General features: G+C 42.9%; 1 long non-coding RNA gene across 2 annotated transcripts in view; it reads left to right on the top strand.

The window, feature by feature from the left end:
* The first annotated feature begins 1183 nt into the window (after positions 1 to 1183).
* The window catches only part of LOC126504105 (uncharacterized), a 37848-nt gene continuing 22318 nt past the window's right edge, over positions 1184 to 16713 (top strand). For both annotated transcript variants that reach the window (XR_007592500.1, XR_007592501.1), the window contains exon 1: positions 1184 to 1463. This is a non-coding gene — a long non-coding RNA (uncharacterized lncRNA). The remainder of the gene's footprint in view (positions 1464 to 16713) is intronic.

The raw sequence follows: 16713 nt of genomic DNA, 5'->3' as shown, positions 1-16713 counted from the left end.
ATTCCAGACTCTGGCTATATGGATACCAGGGGCTGAGGTGAAGCTTCCACCCAAATAATAGTAATTAATAATAATAATGATAATGATAAATAGTTTTAAGAACAGAAAAGAGGGGACAGGAGACCCAACACCCTCTTCTGGCCTCCAGAGGCTTCTGTGTGCATACAGTACACATATGCATGCACTTAGACTCACACACATAAAAATACTTATTTTCTCGAAATTAAAAAGGAGAAGACGAGTGGTAGAGTGGGGGCAGCGTGTGGAGGAAAGGGGAAGCCAGTATCGTAGAGGAACTCAGCCATTTCTGATGACTGGAGCAGAGGGGAGGCATTGAGGGCAGAGAGGAAGGGGTGGCTGATAAGGGCCTAGATTCACACTGAGGAGTCCAGGCTTTAGTGTGAGGAGGATGGGGGCAGGGCAAACAGGAATAGTGGATCTAACTTTTTGAGAAATCCCTCTGGCTTCCTGGTGGGCAGCAGGGTGCAGCTGGCCGGAAAACAAGTTAACTCTGGACGCAAATGATTGTTTGGGACTTCAGCTGAAGAGAGCCGTGGAGATGAAAATGAGTTCCAGAGGCAATAAAGAAGCTGAATGGGCTGGCGTGAGCCCTGCTCACTGGGAGGATGGCCGTAAAGAGGGAGACAGCTGACTGTAGGCAGGATTTTTGTAGCACAGTTGGTGCCGCCACTCCTGGAGACAGAGAACAGGAGGAGCTCTGGAGGAGGCGGATGTTATGACTCAGGTGTGGACTCTGAGTCGGAGGCACCTGTTGGACAGACAAGCAGCAGACAGGGAGGCCTGGAGCTCTGGGATCTGATCACTGTGGGCTATAGCAGCAGAGACAGAGGAGGGGTTAAACTTAATAAAAGGGGGGCAAAGCTAGAACCCTGAGAATAGCAGGCTCATGCTCCGACCAAGCTTTCTGAAACCTTCCTGCCTAAGTAAACCTTTCCTCTAGCACAGATATTAGCTACACGACAGAGTTACATGTAGGACCCATCCATGACAAGCTCAATAGAGGCTTGAGTCCAGTAGTTTACCCTGGTTCCAAGAAGACCACAAACTGAGTCTACCCAGGCACCACCCAGGAACAGACAATCCAAAGGAAATTCCTAACATTCCAACCACTGTAGATAGGATCGCCTGCCAGCACACACCCATTGCTTTTCACCAGGACACCCCTAGACACACACCAGCCAATCAGGGGTCCCAAACCTTGGAAATCACTTATCCCCACCTTTGCTACTACAACAATCCAACCCCAACTGAGCTGGGTACGTTGGACACAGAGAGAGACTGAGTTTGCAAACGTGTAAGAATAAAGACTCTGCTTTTACATACAAGACTCAGTCGCCTAGTTGGTTTGGGGGGACTTCATGATCTGGATATAATATTTAGGAGCTTGTCCAGGATCCCCCAGGCCCACCAGGCCCACCGCCCTGTAGAGCTGTCATCAGCTGGTAAGTTTTCTGTTTTTTTTTTTTGTTTGTGTGTGTGTGTGTGTGTACATTTCTTTTCTCAAGTCTTTCTGTTGGGATATCCTTCTATAAATGGGCCCAGAATCTATGAGAGCCTGTAGATGGTACACAGCTGCGTGAAAAGATCACAGGCGGGTACCTTGGGAGATATCCCCAGGGCCCTTCTGTGTCTGGATCCCAGGACCTTTCTGTAGAGGAGTGGATCACTCTGGCTTCTGTAGGTGGACATGTGAGATGCTCCCGGGGTCTCAGTTCTGTAGATAGACCGGTGGGCTGCACCCACAAAAGAGCTTGAGGCTGTTGTCTTCAGTTCAGTTTTGCCTCCAGGCACTAGCAGTATTAATCTTTTAAAGCGGGTGTGTGTGAGTAGAGACAAACATGGGACAGACAAAACAAGCACGAAAGGAGGAGACACAGACACCCGGCTCCCACGTGGGTGCGCTTTAATGGGGGAGGGGTAGCACAATAAGGGACAGGTGTGCAAGACGCGGAAGGGTGAGGGGAAAAGAGAGCAAAAGCTCGTGGGAGCTCGCTTTTTAACGGGGAACACAAGGGTGTCTGGGAGAAATGTCCTGCACCTGCACGCGCAGGTGTCCGTAATCCAGGAGGAATCTGGGAGCTGTAGTTTCCAAAAGGAACAACATTCCACCCTTTTGGTTTTATTAAAAAAAAATTGGGGGGGGGTCTTAAGGGGTAGGGAATGGGGGCGTAGCCTGGTCTCTCATGACTGCTTCCTGCTGACTTTGGGCATGGAGGGGTCCAGGGAGTGTCCGGTTATTTTGACGGTGTCCTCCTGGTCACGTCTTGTCCGCTGGCGTTCTGAGATGGCTGATTGTCCGATGATCTTGATGATGTCCTGTTGGTTATGTCCTATCCGCTGGTGTTCTGAGATGGCTGATTGAAGAAATCACATTTGTCTGGCTTTTCCTGAGTAGCTGGGTCATCGTTAAGATGCTGGAAGGCAAAAATCGCATTAGTGGAGAAAGAAATTAGGGAGAGGAGATTTGGAAGGTTTGGAAGATTAGAGGGGAAATTTGGGGGCGGGGGAGTTTTGGGAGGAGTTTAGGAATGATTAAAAAAAATAATTAAATGATACTTATTCCGTTACCGATCCTCTTGTGTTTTATCTGCTTAGGTGGACTGACCTGTCATGCAGGACTCTATTGTTTTGTGTGTTGTTTTGTTTTTGTCTTTTGTGCGTCCTCTATTCTGACTTAGGAGGCTGCTGTGTGATGGGGCAGACTCAAATCATGACTTCTTTGACTTTGATATTGGATCACTTACAAAACTTTAGAGATAGGGCTGTAAGCATGGGTGTAATGGAAAAATTAAAAATGGTGCAGAATTCCCGAGTAGCTGCAGTGGCAGAAATGCTTCAGGTCCCCAAGCGGTGGCAGCGGGCCATGTGGCTGCAGGCAGCAGGCCCTGAGAGCAGCCAGTCCCAGGCAGGGACGGCTGCAGGTCCCGGAGCAGTGGCTGGTCCAGGGCAGGGAGACACCAGAGCTGCTCTGATCATTCAGATCCAATGGGTTACAAATTTCTGTCATCATTTAGAGGGGCTGGTTACAAGTTACTATTGGTTAGGGTATGGAAAAACTACTGTTCATCTTGGATGTTTCATGCTGGTACAGGATTTTATGTGCTATAAAATTAAAGTTATTTTTGTTCTAGTATATGAGTGCTTCTGTTCTTGTTTAAAATATTGTAGACATACAATATATTATTAGACTACTACTGAGAGAAACCATAAGGAAGACTTTGGTAAGAGTTTTTACTTTGTCTGCGAAGACTTTGGTATGTTGTCTGAAAAGCAAGGGAGAAAGCAGAAGACTGAAAAAATGAAGAGAGGAAAAATGGATTGAAGGTATATAAAAAGTTATAGAAGGTCAGAAGGGGACGTGAGCTATGTTTTCTGTGGTTTCTCATACATGCAAATACTGAATGTGCTTGTTTTGTTGAAAAGTTTATCTATGTAAGTTTTCTTGCAAGCATGGAGCTGAGACAAAAATGGTTTGGATATTTTTGCTGTCTCTACCACCCATCACTGCTGTGGCCACATTTATGGGCCTGACCTCAGAATTTATCTCTGAGCTCTGGTTACTGGATTTAGGTTAGCAGAAATTCAGATGACTTTTTCGTATAGATAATGTTAAAACTGTTTTATGCTGTTTTTACTGAAAAACTAGCTGTAGAGTTGGATTATGGCTCTTCCTTTGTTAGACCCATGTTTATTTAAAAGTCTCCTCTGTGACTCTGTCAGTCTGAGTTCCTGACACAATGACAAGGAGAAGAAAACAAAGCAGAACAGTCAAAAAATTGGACTTGGTTTATGTGAACCTTCTATGGCTTCAGATTTAATTTTATTTATTTATTTATATGGCCAAAATTCTGTTAAAATTAAAATAAAACTTGTTAAAAGTTAATTAGTATCACTAGAAATTGATGACTTAAAATCTATGCATGGGTAATTTTAAAGAAATTATAAGGCATGATCCCATTTTAAAGTTTGTATTGCCATTTTGCTAGGGTTAAAAAGAATGGATGCCATATGATTTTACCGCCATCTTGATTAAAGGTGACCACGTGGATTAAAGGAGTGCCACGTAGGAGGCAATGACAGATCTCCAAGATAGTTTGGACTGGGACAGATTTTTGCAGGAAGACTTATGTTTCATTCTAGAAACAAGGTTTAAAAAAAGTATATAGGACTTAAAGTATCAAAACTACATCTCAATGTTATACTAAAAAATGTACCTTGCTCTGCCAGCTAGACTTTGTTAATTTAAAAGTCACCCAGGTGATACTGGTTATGAAGACATAAATGGACCATGGGAAAGAACTGAAGCTTTCAAATGTATGGCAGGATTAAAGTCCCAAAGAAAGTCTACTTACAAGGATTGACCTTAGTAGTGTTCCAAATGCCAGTGCCAGGTGAGAGTCACCAGAAGCACCAGATACAGTGAAATGGAGCAGGCTGAGCTCTAAAAGACAGGCTATGTATGTGCTGTCAAGGGTGGGGCCAAAGAAGTACTTTAATTTTTGTTGAAATAGGAGTGGCAGGGCTGCGTCCCCGGCACCTGGCCGCCCGCATGGCTAGCTTATGCCCAGAAATAATTACATGGAAACTGTATTCTTTCAAACACTGCCTGGCCCGGCTAGTTCCAGCTTCTTATTGGCTAGCTCTTACATATTGTTCTAACCCATTTCTAATATTCTGTGTAGCCCACGAGCTGGCTTACCTGGGAGGATCTTAACCTGTGTCTGTCTGGAGTGGGAGAATCATGGCAACTCCTCACTCAGCTTCTTTTTCCCAGCATTCTCTTCTGTCTACTCCGCCTACCTAATTTTCTGTCCTATGAGGGCCGAGGCAGTTTCTTTATTATTAACCAATGAAAGCAACAGATAAGATACAAGACCCACCTCCATCAAATTTTGATATTGTAGAAGACATTTAAGAGATTTTAATTTTTTAAAAAAGTTTTTAAAATGCTTAAATTTTATAAGGCTGTGGAACATCTGTGCTTATAAAAATGTTTTATATTGTTAATATTTAAACTTAAAATAAAGCTAAAAATTAGGATCACAGCCATAAGCAAAAAATGCTAACCAGAAACTGGGATGTTTATTTCTTCGAATGCAGCAAGACAATGACCTAAGCAGTCTGGCAAAGAACTTGAAACAGTTTTTCAGCCCATTGAGTTGCAACCTTTTGGTGGTTAAAACAAACAAACAAACCCTTTTTACAGGGGTAGCCTAGGACCACTTGCATGTCAGATGTTTGAATTAAGATTCATAACAATGACAAAACTGCAGTTGTAAAATAACAGGAAAAATTTTGTAATGGGCTCAACATAACGTGGGATACTATTAAAGGGTCAAAGCATTAAAAAGTTAGAATCATTGGCTTAAAATGATTACTCTTTACTCATGTCTATTCAGACATAAGAATATATCTAGCCTCCTTGTCTTCCTTAATTCTGCTAAGCTTAAACTATTTGGATTAAAATGAGTCATATGAATTTTTTTTGTATTGATACTAAGAGAAATTTCAATTTAAAAATTGTTTTCTAAGGCTCATACTTAACAGTCTGCACTCAGGTATTATTTATTTATCCTTCTGGGATAAATAAAAGTATTGTTGGCTAGGTGAGCTATAATGTTGTCAGTGTAGCAGCAACAGGTACACAGATCCTTCTACAAAGCTATATCCAGTTTGTTTGTGCTCTCTCTCTCTCTCAATATATATCTTTGATATTCCCATACCCCCCCCCAAAAAAACACCTTATCTCCTCGTTTTCTTAAGTTGACTCAACTTGATTTTTGGTACCACAACAGGGCCCCAATAATGACTGTTCTGATCTGAGCCCTTCCTTGGAGGATGGGCCTCTGCTAGCAGCCCCTCCTGTTGGCCTTTTTCTTCTTGGTGCTTGCAGGGGACCTCCCTTCCGGAGTTCTTACTATTTCCAACATTCATTCCTTCTTAGTCTCTGTGCTGGGTCTCCCTTCTCTGCTGTCTAACTCCCAGCTTCTTAAACTTCAGGTCACAACCCAATCATGTATTAAGAGCAGGAGCCCCAAAGCATTAGCAAGAGAAAAACGTGTCTGAACACAGAGTGACCAAAAATTAGTTAAAAATCAATTGCATAGTGATTCAAAGATTAATTCAAAAAGCCAGTGTAGTGTGGATCCTAGGTGTTTCTGTGAGTGCAACATCGGGCTCCCACTCTGCACTGTAAGATGCTAAAAACTATCAGGCCAGAACCTGTGGGTGGAAACACCCTGTCCAGATTCGAGAGCATTGTCTGTTGGAAGTTGCAGGGTTTTAACCACTTGGACAAAGGTTTTGCTCTTTCAGAAACATAATGGTTTAAGAACACAGAGACTTCCAACATTTCCCTACAGTCATTCCTCAGATGGTAAAAATCATATTAGTTTATATTTATATCTTTAGACTGTATTGTATTAGAATGTTTGATTTTAAACAAAGTTGCTAATTTGAGCTTTATTTTAAAAAATCTAATGAATTTTTTTTCTAGGAATTAAACTATAATTTCCAGCAATTTCTGAAATGGTCCAAAACATATTTCTGCCATTTGTACTAAGGCCTTATGGGGAAATGCCTTTTTCAGCAAACATAAAATCACAACAAGGACCAACTCTGAGGAACACTGAAGGTGCTATGTGTCCTGGAGTATGACATTTTCAGTCAAGGTTCATTCTCTATGTAAAAATAAGTGAGGGACTGGCGAGAAGGCTCAGTGGTTAAGAGAACTTTCTACAGTTGTGGAGGATGAAGGTTGTTTCCCAGCAGCCGCACCAAGTGGCTCATACCTCCTGTATCTCTAACTGTAGAGGATCCGATGCCCTCTTCTGGTCTCAGGCAGTACCTGCACTCACATGCACATACCTTCCCCAACATACACATAATTTTTTTAAAAATATTTATTTATTTATTTATCATGTATACACTATTCTGTCTGTGTATATGTCTGCAGGCCAGAAGAGGGTACCAGACCTCATTACAGATGCTTGTGAGCCACCAAGTGGTTGCCGGGATTTGAACTCAGGACCTTGGGAATAGCAGGCAATGCTCTTAACCACTGAGCCATCTCTCCAGCCCACCAAAATATACATAATTTAAAAAGTAAAATGAATCTTTTAAAAAGCAAATGTGTGTATCCATCCCTCTACTGATATGGGAGTGTCATATATCAATCTGTTGATTTCATTGGTTAAGTAATAAAGAAACTGCTTGGCCTTGATAGGTTAAAACATAGGTGGGCGGAGTAAACAGAACAGAATGCTGGGAGGAAGAGGAAGTGAGCTCAGAGGCCATGCTCCCCTCTCCCGGGCAGACACCATGAAGCTCCGACCCAGGGTGGATGTAGGCTAGAATCTTCCTGGTAATCGCACCTTGGGGTGCTACACACATTATTAGAAATGGGTTAGTCCAGGTGCGAGAGTTAGCTGAGAAGAAGCTAGATATAATGGACCAAGCAGTGTTTAAAAGACTACAATTTATGTGTTATTATTTCGGGGCATAAGCTAGTCGGGCAACCGGGAGCTGGGGCGGCAGGAACGCAGCCCGCAGCTCCCACAACACCTCTACTGTGCAAATTTGCTTTCACCCTTATTGCATACTAAATATGTATACTAAAGAAAAGTTTTTTTTGTGTTATGTAATCATTTATTTTATTTTTCCATTCAAAAATTTACACTTCCTCCCCTCCTCCCATTCCCCTCCCGCTCCCCCACTTATCCTCCTCCCTACCTGTTGCAATTAGGAGCGGTGGGGCTGTGTCCCCAGCACCCCAGCTCCTGGCTAGCTTATGCCCCAAAATAACAACACACAAACTGTATTCATTTAAGCACTGCTTGGCCCATTTCTATCTAGCTTCTTCTCCGCTAACTCTCGCACCTGGACTAGCCCATTTCTAATAATTTTTTGTAGCACCCCAAGGTGCGCTTACCGGGAAGATTCTAGCCTATGTCCATTCTGGGTCAGAGCTGCCTGGGAGAGCGGAGCCTGGCGTCTCTGCTCCAGAGAGCAGAGCTGTCAAGTCTGAGCTCACTTCCTCTTCTCCCAGCATCCTATTCTGTTTACTCCTCCAACCTATGTTTTAACCTATCAGGGCCCAAGGAGTTTCTTTATTGCTTAACCAATGAAATCAACAGATTGATATGACACTCTCACATCACTTCCCCTTTTTCTGTTTAAAAAAAAAAAGAAGGCTTTAACTTTAATGGAGCAAAATTACATATAACAAAACAGTTATCAAGTAAAAATTACAATAATCTATATCATAACTAAGGAAAACTATAACTATAGCTAACTATTCTTAACTCCATCAAAGAGTCCAGAAAGATACAATATTACCTAAGCAAACAAGAAATAAGCAACTTTCAAACTCTAGAAATGACAGAGACATTTTGCTGCCTGGACAGTCACCCAAAGTTCCTCTGTACCGTTGGGGCATCCATCTTCGGCCTACAGGCCCATGGTTTCCAGCAGACATTTCCACAAAGCAGGAAATTTCAAAGGCAGTCACTATCTGCTTGTCCTGAAGAATGTCTTTCAGACTCTTTCATGAATCAGGAACCCCAAAAGATCATCTCACCTTTAGGCAAGTTCAGCAGTCCTCTCTCTGTGGGTTCTCTGTGTCCAGTTTATGCAATAGTCCAGGCAAGAGCAGTTTCTTGCCCAAATGGCTATCAAACTCCATAAGGATCCTTTTTTATGCACATCTTTTTCTTGAAGTAGATTGGTGCTGCCAGGAGCAGAGTGTCTCATTGTCATGAAAAGTCCTAAGTTATTAAAACATTTAAAATGCCATATTCTCTATCCTTTGAAAGATATGAAGAATGCCTATCTGAAATATATCCATTCTGGTTTAGTTTGGCAGCCCATGTAATGAAAGGACTCTCTGTACTTAGCTCCTTCACAGTCAAAAATTTTTAAAGAAAACACAATGTACATAATCCAGACTTTCTGTGAATTTTCCATTTTTACGTGGCTTATTTTTCTTTTAATCTCTTAACTATCTGTATTCTGTCTCTTTAAAGACTTTACCTTTTTTTTTTAAACCATTAACTTTATTCTCTATATTCTTTTTCTTCTCTCTCTCTCTCAAGCCTACGTACATTCATCCAACAGTGTGGTCTTTTATGTCTGAATCTGTTTTATTGTGAATCTGTAACATTTTTTTTTACTATCCAGGAGCATTTCTTAAAATGTTAAGCAGTTCTTAAAAACTTAAGTTGCACCATATACAGGTAATATGGTACCACCTGTGTCTAGCCCAGTCTAAACCTTAACTGCGCTGTTATTATGGCAATTATGGTAGTTCCTGCCTGCAGTCAGCATAGTTCAGCATGGAGCAGCCACTCCTGCCTCAGATCCATTTGGTGCCCCTGAGCTGAGCACAGTTCCAGGCACACAGCAGTCCACATTGGCGCCTCAGTCAGCAGTTTAACTCTGAGACTGAGTGTGCAGCACAGAAACTCTTTTCATCCAAGTTACAGCAAAATCTGACACACAGAGCACTACGCAGTCTGAAAACACGGCTCTGTATTGCGGCAGGAATCCGCCATGCTCTTCCGCCTGCCTAAGCCTGATTCAGCCTTCTGCCCAGGTGCAGGCGGGGAGCGCTGAGCCATAGGCATGGTATCAGAGCATTCTCCTCCGATCCCAAGCGGGAACACAAACATCCAGTCCCATAAAAGCCTTGAAATGCTTTAAAGCCAGAATTCACACTGGCAGCACAGCCCCAGGAAGCAGCGCTTTAAAATGACGCAGCTTTTTTTCTGCTGCTGTTGCTGAATCAGGAAATCTCTCTATAGTATGCCACCAACAAACAGCAAAAATCTCTGTTAAACTCTCTCTCCCTTATTTTTAAGCCTTCTCAGGTTTTTAAGTGGATTTAGCCCATCACGTCTGGGAAAGAAGCTGAGTCAGGGAGTCACCATGATTCTCCCATTCCAGACAGACACAGGTTAAGATCTTCTCTGGTAAGCCACCTCATGGGCTACACAGATTAATAGAAATGGGTTAGATTAATATGTAAGAGCTAGCCAATAAGAGGCTACCGATAACGGGCCAGGCAGTATTTAAAAGAATACAGCTTCCGTGTAATTATTTCGGGGCACAACCTAGCCATGCGGGCGGCCGGGTGCCGGGGACTCAGCCCCACCGCTCCTAATTGCAACACCTACTCCTCCCTCCTTAAGAGAGGGCAGGGAACCCTGCCCTGTGGGAAGTCCAAAGTCCTCCCTCCTACATACAGGCCTAGGAAGCTTTGCATCCAAATAGACTAGGATCCCAAAAAGCCAGTACATGCAGTAGAAACAAGTCCCAGTGCCTTTATCAATAGCTTCTCAGTCAGCCCCCACTGTCAGACGCATTCAGAGAGTTCGGTTTGATCACATGCTCATTCAGTCCCGGTCCAGCTAGATTTGGTGAGCTCCCATCAGAACAGGCACACTGTCTTAGTGGGTGGACCAACCCCTCACGGTCCATATGTCGTTGCTCAGTTTCATTCCCCTTCTGCTCTTCAACTGGACCTTGGGGGCTCAGTCCATTGCTCTGATGAGGGACTTTGTCTCTATCTCCGTTAGTCGCCGGACAAAGAATCTATGGTGATATTCGAGATAATCATCAATGTGATAGTGGGGCAAGGCCAGTTCAGGCATAAAGAAAAGTTTTAAAATAAACTTTGTGATATTTTATCAGCAAATGCTCACGCTGTGTAATGTTATGCCCAGATCATGGAGCATGTCCCTCCAAACCAACTAGGAGACCGAATCCTATATGTAAAAGCAAAGAGCCTTTATGCTTACATAAGTTTGCAAACTCGGTCTCTCTGTGTCTAATGTATTAGCGTGGTCAGAGAGCCCTGAACTCAGTTGGAGTTGGGTTCTTGTAGTATCAAAGGTGGGGTGAGGGATTTCTAAGGTTCAGGAACCCTGACTGGCTAACATTTGTCTAGGGGTATCTTGGTGAAAAGCAATGGGTGTGTGCTGGCAGGTAATCTTATCTGCAGTTGTTGGAACGTTAGAAATTTCCTTTGGATGGTCTGTTCCTGGGTGGTACCTGGGTAGTCTCAGTTTGTGGTCTTTTTTGGAACTAGGCCTCTATTGAGCTTGTCTGGCTAGGTCCTACAATTTTTAATTATAAAAATGTGTGTGTACGGGTGGGGGGTAGGATATAACATAGTTAAAAATAAACAAACCCTGACTGTCACTCAACATTTTGTATGCTCTCATTTATGTGAATTAAGATGAAGCAAAACTAAAGGATGAGAATAGTATAGATCTGTAATAATATGTAGCAGGAAGGGGCACATAATTGTTCTTGAAAGTTCTTCAAAATGAATATTTAACACATATACTTTTTTTTTCTGAGACAGATTTCTCTGTGTATCTCCAACTGTCTTGGAACTCGCTCTGTACACCAGACTGGCCTCAAACTCTCAGAGATCCATCTGCCTCTGCCTCCTGAGTACCACCCAGCCATTGAGGCATACACATTATTACAGAAGAATTATTTCAAATGAATAAAGATACCCACTGCTTCAGTACAGTGCAAGTGTTGTAATTTGGGATTCTGATGTTGGTTGAATCAGGTCAACTTTGTCTCTTCCTGATAATCCCAGTGATTATTAATGGTGGGTATATCAGAGGGTGATACGAATTCTCAGAAACCACCTCCAGAATGCAGCCTCAGACTGTTGTATCAGACTGAACTGAGCTCCTGTCTCCTCCTGCCTTATATTCCTCTCTCTGTCCAGCCATACCACTCCTGTCTCTACCTCCCTAGTACTGGGATTAAAGGCGTGGGACCCCAAGTGCTGGGATCACCTTTGTGTGAGCTCTGTTTCTCTTTTAGACTGAATCAATTTCGTGTAGCCCAGGGTGGCCCTGAAGTAACAGAGGTCAGTCTGCCTCTGTCTCCTGAGTCCTGGGATGAAAAGTGAGTGCCACCACTGCCTGACCTCTAGTGGCTTAGCTCTGCACTCTAATCTTCAGGCAAGCTTTATTTGTTAAAACACAAACAAAATATCACCACACAACCACAACCAAGTTCTCAGCACAAAGGAGATATATTTGCCCCAGAGGGACAGTGGACTGCCTCGGGATAGAGAGGAGACAGATGTGGCCCATAGGCAAATGGCAGTTTATAAAAGGAAAAGGGGAAACCCTAAGTAAGGATGAAGTGCTTAATTTTAATTGAGCGTGTTAATTAGGTGAGCCAAAGGGGCCTTTTGATTGCTGGCCTTTGGTCAGCAGCCTCTGGAGGAGGAAGTGGCCAAATAAGGGAATAGACCTTGGAGGCTAGCTTTAGGAAGGCAATCTAAGAGTCTAGCAAGGCAGAGGGAATAGGGGAGGGGAAAGTCCTACCAGAGCCCTGTTTGCCACGCTCCAGCCTGCTAGAGTTCCCAGCCCCTCTTTTAAAGCATTGGAGCCACGATGGTAGGAATTGCGAGCTGGGTGTGAAGCTGGTTAGGAGGGCCCTGCAGTGGGTTTTCTCTGTTGCCCTAAATGATGCTTTCTATGGCAGGGAAATGACCCAATCCATCTTTGTTCTAAGAGCGAGGATTGTTTACCCTTAAAGGAGAGTAGAGAATTGACAAAGTTCTGGGGGTCCTTTGTGGACTGCCTGCCTTGTGCGGCATACCTCAGACAATGGATGGGGTTGCTCACAGGAGGTAAGCTTGCTTCAGCATCTCTAGTATAAGCTGGGAACGTAGCCTAGAGAGCATGCCTGGCATGTAAGAGCCTAGGTTTCAGGCCCTAAAATATCAGAAGCTCCCTTGGCAAACAGACAGTGTCACAGAGTGGGTCCTGGTTTTGTTCCTAGACGTAGCTTTCTCTCTTAATATTTGAGAGTAAAATGAAAAATTGTCTCCTGACTGAGCCAGCCACTCCTTTGGCCAGTCATGGAGTCTGGAGTCGGAACGTGATTCCTTTGAGAAGCGCTGTTAGCTTCAGATTGCTTCCAGCCTGTGTCTTGTGTTTTGGGTGTTTTCCCAGAGGTTTCAGTGAGGAATCGCTTGTCTCAGTGGTGGAAAAACAATACAAAACAAAATGAAAATGAATTTGGCAAAATCACAGTGGAATCAAAACTTGGTTGTGGGCCCTTTGGTATAAACACATTTTTTTTCTTAAATTAAGTGCTTTGGTTTTTTTTCTTTCCTGGAAAGAAAATGTGGTTTCACACACACACACACACACACACACACACACACACACACACACGAGTTAGGCTGTTCAGAACAAGATGTTTTCCTATTCCATTTGTTTCAAGCAAAAACTCCAAGGCTCCAGAGAAAATAAGCCATATATAAATAGTAGAAAACAGACTGCATGTTGTTGTTATGGCAACGCCCTACTTATATCACATTAAGCTGATTCATGTCTTTTCTTCCCTCATTGTTAATAAATTATAGTGACTGATGAGAATTACGCTGGCTCGGAGAATTGGCAAGGACACAGAACATATTAATTTGTCATCTAATTATGGGTGTCCCATAGTTTTGTTTTTAAAGAGGGTAACACTCTTTTATTGAATACTGTATTTTTAATGTGACTTTATCTTTCACTAGCACCATGTGGATGGACGCCTCAGGTTTAGGTACTGGTTGCTTTGTGGCTGCTCCTGGCTAATTGCGCTCTCATGGAGCATGAACACAGAGCCTGGAAACACCTTTGGTTGCTGTGCCTTCGCCTGGTCTGTAGTCCAGGGTTCAGGGCCTTCAAGCATTCTCTTTCAGTTGCTTTAATTTATATACAGCACATTGCCATTCACACACATACACACACAATTGTAAAAAGGCCAATAAAATAAAAACTCAGACCATACACCTGAACTAATGGGAAAGCATGAGAAAACGGGCACAGGGTGCTGGAAAAATGGATCAGCAGAAGAGAGTGTACACTGCTCTTCCAGAGGACATGAGTTCAGTTCCCAGCACCCACAGATAGTGGCTCATAACAAATGGCCAGTGGCTCTTGCCCCAAGGGATCAGATGTCCCCTTCTGACTTCCAAGGGCACCCACACATATTTGGTGTCCCCACACACCACGCATAAATAAAGATATTAAAAATAAATCTTCAGGAAAAGATAATCATCAGACAGTGTGTGAAGTTTGTTTCAAAAGTGAGAATAATGAATCAATAAATACCTAAAAGATGCTCATTTTTACTAGTGAATGCCTTTAATACCAGTGCAGGAAGGCAGAAACAGGCAGATCTCTGTAAATTCAAGACCAGCCACACCTACAAGAGTGAGACCACATCTCAAAGCATTTTTTTCTTTTAAAAGTTATTATTATTGTCATGTGGCATGTGTTGTGGTCAGAGAAGAACTTTGTTGACTCGTTTCCCCTTCTATCTTTATGTAAGTTCTGAAGGTTCAACTCAGGTCACAGGCTTGTACTGCGAGTCCTCGTTCCCCACCAGCCTTCTTGCTGGCTGAGAATTAACTTTCATGGAAGTAATATGGCTGTGCTTGTCAAGGTTTTACCTGCATGTACTCATTAATTCAACAGCTTTATTTCAATGAATTAATTTATTCAATTTTCATTTAAGTAATTAAGAAGTTTTACAGGATATCTAGTGCAAAATGGCTGTAATGGTAAATAAATTAATAAAAAACAGTCAAAACATACTCATTAGTAGGCTAGCTAATAAAATTGATTCAATCATTTATAGAATTATACAAAATCTATAAAAGAAGTTTGAAGACATAGAAAGATGTAAAGAAAGTTGAAAATTAAAATTATTAACTTTCAGAACTGTGTGCGTAACAGTTTGTACTAAAATGCCAGACCTCCTTAGCCTTATTCCCCAGGGAGAGGTGATGTGTGCTATCTGCCCATTTCTCAGCCCCAAGACACAAGGACAATCAGATTCGCAGCCCCAAGACACAAGGACAATCAGATGTGATAGGGAGTCAAGTCAAAGCAGGAACTCAGTTTATTATTGCGAACATCAGCTTAAATAGGTTAAGTGACATCATGTGATGCCAGGGTACCCCAGCCAATGACAGACAGCTAAGCCCTCCCTCTGGCTGGAGGGGCATCTACCTAGATTTTGCTGTCTCATCCTCACTTGGTAGCTTTGAGACTATCCTTCAAACTCGAGCCAGGCTTTTCTCTGTCCTATAGGCCTCAAGGTACAGGCCCTGAGATAATTTTGGCCCAACACTAAAACATGTCTTTTTATGCTTTTAAAGTCATGTTATATTTCTGGAAAGCCTCATAAATCATCACTGATGCTCTGTAAGCTGAGAACAGCCAGGTAGCAGGAAATAAAATGAATGGATTCAGATTCTGGCTGTACAACCGTGGGGCCTGGAGTTTAAATACCAGAACCCAGGTGAAAAACAGTGAATGGCCTACACACATTTACACACTCTCACACTTGCACACTCACCCACTCACACATTTATACATTCACACACTCAGGCATGCTCACACAGTCTCACACTCATACACAGATTCACACATGCATACTTACCAGCACTCAAACGCACACACACACACTCACACACACATACTCATGCACATTCACACATATAATGAATCGACTGAAGATTCAGAAGAATTATGAAATTATAATTCTTAAATATTTTTAAAAATAGTTTTGCATTATATTGCATTTTTACATGAAAGTTACATTTAAAATTTTAGATTTATTTATTTTTTTATGTACGAGTGTTCTGCCTGCCTGTATGTCTGTGAACCATGTGCATGCCTGATGTCTGAGGAAGTCAGAAGAAAGCTACAATCCCTTGGAACTGGATTTATGGATAGTTGTGAGCTGCCAAGTGGTCCCTAGGAACCTAACCCAAGTCCTTTGCGGGAACAGCCAAGTGCTCTTAACTGCTGAGCCATCTCTCCAGCCCCGATGAAAATTTGGATCGACTTTGTGATAGATAGGTTTTACCCACATACACACACTTTTCACTAGAAGAGTTGGAAGGTAAATGCCAGTCTGCCCACAGTCTTGCTAAGATGTAACTGTATGAAGTGTTATGAAGACATACAGGATGTCTTATAGCACATGTGGCTCACATGTCCGTGGCTGGCACTTATGGTAGTATCATTAGAGTTAAGGAAAGTCCCTAGGACTGTGGTCAGCATCTTCCAACATCTGGCACAGGATTTATACAGAGAAAACGCTTTCTGCCCATCAGCGTGGAGCCCGGTGACCTGACAATTACAACAAGGTCTTAGCCAGTCTCTCCTGGATAGCCTATGAATTCAAAGAAGTCTTCTGTGCAAATAATAATCATTTATAATATTGCCTGTTTCAAAGTGACGTGTGTGTGTGTGCGCGCGTGCGTGCGCATGTGTGTGTGCACACGCTCCTGTATATACATGCCAGGAAATTGTATCTGGAAGTCAGAGGACAAGTTACAGAAGTTGGTTCTCTCCTTTTACCACGCATGTTCCTGGAATCAAACTTATATCCTCAGACTTAGTGACAAGTGCCTTTACCCACCAAGCACCCATTGTTATGGTATTGGTCCCTTTAAGAGACAAGCCAAGTCTACTCCCTCCCCCAATCCAATGAGGCAGGCTGATCTTCAGCTTCAGGCCTGAGTTCTCTCTCTTTTCCATCTTCCTCCCGGAGAGGCAGCTTCGCTTCTGCCTCTCTCCCCACTTCTCTGCTTCCCCCCTTCTCTTTCTCCTCCTCCTCCTCCTCCTCCTCCTCCTCCTCCTCCTCCCC

The sequence above is a fragment of the Alexandromys fortis genome, unplaced genomic scaffold (genome assembly GCF_014885135.2).
Source record: "Alexandromys fortis isolate MF-2015 unplaced genomic scaffold, M_Fortis_MF-2015_v1.1 scaffold_42, whole genome shotgun sequence".
Lineage (NCBI taxonomy): Eukaryota > Metazoa > Chordata > Mammalia > Rodentia > Cricetidae > Alexandromys > Alexandromys fortis.
The sequence above is the reverse complement of the archived record's forward strand: the minus strand, read 5'-3'. Positions and strand labels throughout refer to the sequence as shown.